Source organism: Oncorhynchus kisutch, linkage group LG9 (genome assembly GCF_002021735.2).
Source record: "Oncorhynchus kisutch isolate 150728-3 linkage group LG9, Okis_V2, whole genome shotgun sequence".
NCBI lineage: Eukaryota > Metazoa > Chordata > Actinopteri > Salmoniformes > Salmonidae > Oncorhynchus > Oncorhynchus kisutch.
The window spans coordinates 17,567,234-17,570,877 of record NC_034182.2 but is presented as its reverse complement, the minus strand read 5'-3'; the positions used below and the strand labels follow the sequence as shown (position 1 = coordinate 17,570,877).

Genomic DNA, 3,644 nt, shown 5'->3' with positions numbered 1-3,644 from the left:
TTCAATTGACTTAGGACTCAAAATGCAGTTCGCATGCCTTCCACTAGATGTCGACGGTCTTTTCTTGTTTGACTTTTATATTGACGACATTATTGTCCGGTTGAAATATTATAGATCATTTAGGCTAAAATGAACTTGAGGAATGAATATAAACATAGTTTGAATGTTTCTATGAAATTTACGGATACAATTTGGATTTTTTGTCTGCCTGCTTTGAGCCTGTGTATTACTGAAGAAAACGCGCGAACAAAACAGAGGTTTTCGGATATAAAGAGAGACTTTATCGAACAAAAGGAACATTTATTTAATAAATGAATGTCTTCTGAGTGCAAACATATGAAGATCATCAAAGGTAAGGGATTCATTTTATCTCTATTTCTGACTTGTGTAACACTTCTACTTGGCTGGATACTGTTTGTAATGATTTGTCTGCTGGGCTATGTTCTCAAATAATTGAAAGGTATGCTTTCGCCGTAAAGCACTTTTGAAATCTGACACCATGGTTCACAAGAACCATGGTTCACAAGAAGTTAAACCTATGTTTAATAGTTGTATCTTTTCTGAATTTTTATAATGACTATTTCTGTATTTGAATTTGGCGCTCTGCAATCTCACTGGATGTTGGCCAGGAGGGACGCTAGCATCCCACATACCCTAGAGAGGTTTAACTGTTGTTGTTTTAAATGCGCTGAGTATGTATGATTTTTGTTTGCTCGAGCCCCTACAAAAGAATGGGGGGGCAGGCATTGATTGTTTTTCTTTTGCAAGGTGAAATGTTCAATTTGTAAGTGTTTGAGTAGATAAAATAAAAGCTTTGAATCATCTGTTCCACCAACAAGCTCTCTTCGCGGCGATGACAACCAGCAGTTAAGCGGTTTGGTCCCAAAGACGAGACTTGGTCCCGAACACAGTGCCATTTCAGTTAAAGGAGATGGATTGGTCAATGATGACGAGGGATACTTTTGGAAAGACTGTTTTGAAGACAAAAACTGAGTGATGTGAAGTGCAATTCTTTGAAGCATAAATATGATGTGACTTTTTATACGGAAGCTAAAGGTGTTGCTGTCATGGATCTAGTTAAAGCAGGTGAGAAGTTGTCTGATTTTCATGTGACATGCCTGTTTAGAAAGAACTTCCACGTGGTGACTGTGCACATGTACAATAACCACTTGTTAGATGTTGCAGATAATAATTTTTTTGTCCAGGTAATGTCCTCAGCACATTTACATTCAGCACTCACTGGGATACTGGAGAGGGAGGAGGCCATTCCAGACCCTCCTGGGGGAGGATCCAGAGTGGTTTGGAGGGTTTTGTACACCCCCCAGCACTATTCTTACTGGGCAGATAGAGGGACTCTTTTTTTTATGACCGACAGCTCCCCTTTTGCAAGCGATGCATGGCCTACGGGCAAATGTTCACTTCATGTAGCACACAGAGATGCTGTTTCTGCCTCTGAGGCACACTAGGCCAAGGACTGTACAAAGCCAAGGAAACATGGTGGGGTGAAACATGGTGGGGCGGGCTGGCGGGCAGAAATATGGAAAAGAAAGGAAGCAAACACATGCTAACAAGAACTAATCAGACTAACAAAAGTAAAGAAATAAGGAAAAGGAAAAACCCAGACCATGCCCTAAAGGGGCCGAAGCACCTGTAGTTCCTCCAACGGTCACTCTGCCAGGTTTCAAAAAGACAAGAATCAAGAGCACGAGTAAATCTGAACAAAACACCAAATTAAACTTAAATCAAAAGGAAAGGCGCCCTCTGACCATCGATCGCTTGATCTTAGCCAAAAGGCAGAGAAGCGATAAGCCACAAATTCACCTCTGTCCCCACCAGGCAACCGGGGGTCTTGGGAGACCTCTGCAGTTTGTCAAAGTGGGCTCTTCATATCACCATGCACCCCCTCCTTTTTCTTGGTGACAGGCAAGTAGCTTTTCTTACTTCTTGGATATAGGGGGCGCTATTAACATTTTTGGATGAAAAACGTTCCCGTTTTAAACAAGATATTTTGTCACGAAAAGGTGCTCGACTATGCATATAATTGACAGCTTTGGAAAGAAAACACTGACATTTCCAAAACTGCAAAGATATTGTCTGTGAGTGCCACAGAACTGATGTTACAGAAAAAACCAAGATAAAAATCCAATCAGGAAGTGCCGCATTTTTTGAAACCGCCTCATGCCAATGACTCCTTATATGGTTGTGAATGGGCCAAGAATGAGCTTAGGCTTTCTGTCGCTTCCCCAAGGTGTCGATAGCATTGTGACGTATTTGTAGGCATATCATTGGAACATTGACCATAAGAGACTACATCTACCAGGTGGTTGCTTGGTGTCCTCCGTCGCAATTATTACGTAATCTCCAGCTGCAGTATTTTTCAGTTTGCTTCTGATGAGAAGCCAACTGCCACCACTGATAGATTATCGAATAGATATGTGAAAAACACCTTGACGATTGATTCTAAACAACGTTTGCCATGTTTCTGTCGATATTATGGAGCTAATTTGGAAAAAAGTTTGGCGTTGTAGTGACTGCATTTTCCGGTCTTTTTCTTAGCCAAACGTGATGAACAAAACGGAGCTATTTCGTCTACACAAATAATATTTTTGGAAAAAATGAACATTTGCTATCTAACTAAGAGTCTAGTCATTGAAAACATCCGAAGTTCTTCAAAGGTAAATGATTTTATTTGAATGCTTTTCTTGTTTTTGTGAAAATGTTGCCTGCTGAATGCTAGGCTTAATGCTATGCTAGGCTATCAATACTCTTACACAAATGCTTGTGTAGCTTTGGTTGAAAAGCATATTTAGAAAATCTGAGATGACAGTATTGTTAACAAAAGGCTAAGCTTGTGTTTGAATATATTTATTTCATTTCATTTGCGATTTTCATGAATAGGAAACGTTGCGTTATGGTAATGAGCTTGAGGCTATGATTACGCTCCCGGATACGGGATTGCTTGTCGCTAGAGGTTAAAAGTTGCCAGCATCAAGTCACTAGCTCTTTATATGTCCAGTGCAACTATTTGTTCAAAGCCCAGAAAATACGTAGACTACAAGATGGTATCCAAGGTCATGGCAGACCATATGCACGCAGCCCATCCTTTCGTCGTCCAAGCCTGGAAAATATGGCAGCCATCAGGCTTGAACTCAAATACGGCAGTCAACGGGCTTGAAGTCAATTGCCTGTCTATTTTGTTCTAAGCTTGGAAAATTATGCTTGTCATCGGGCTTGAATTCCATTGCCCAAGGGACTATTTTATTCAAAGAGCAAAAGTTCAACAGCAGGTTTATTTCTCTTGAAACAAGATATCGGGCTCTGCCAGAAGCAAAGCCCCTCCAAAAATAACTTGAACTCATAACTGTTCCTCTCTACAGATGTCTTTAGTAAAAGGCAAAAGGCTTGTGCGTAATGAAGAGAAACCAGAGTCGCACTCCGAACACTTTGTCACATCTGGTCCACGTCCACGAAACTCACCAAGTTTTCAGGGACTGTGGGGAAAACACCACAGACAGACAGACTCACACACACCATCCTGGCGAAGTTGTATATTTTTTGTTTGGTTAAAAAAAATAAAAGGAGGGAAAATACAGGACTGCACAAACAGTGCCTCGCCCTTCTTTCATTTTTCTACATTCCACAAA

General features: G+C 40.8%; 1 non-coding gene across 1 annotated transcript; it reads right to left on the bottom strand.

Annotated features, from left to right (window-relative positions):
• Positions 1 to 3,314: 3,314 nt before the first annotated feature.
• On the bottom strand, positions 3,315 to 3,431 carry LOC116375374 (U5 spliceosomal RNA). The gene has a single exon (XR_004211100.1). It is a non-coding gene; the product is annotated as a U5 spliceosomal RNA (small nuclear RNA).
• Between the last annotated feature and the right edge of the window lie 213 nt (positions 3,432 to 3,644).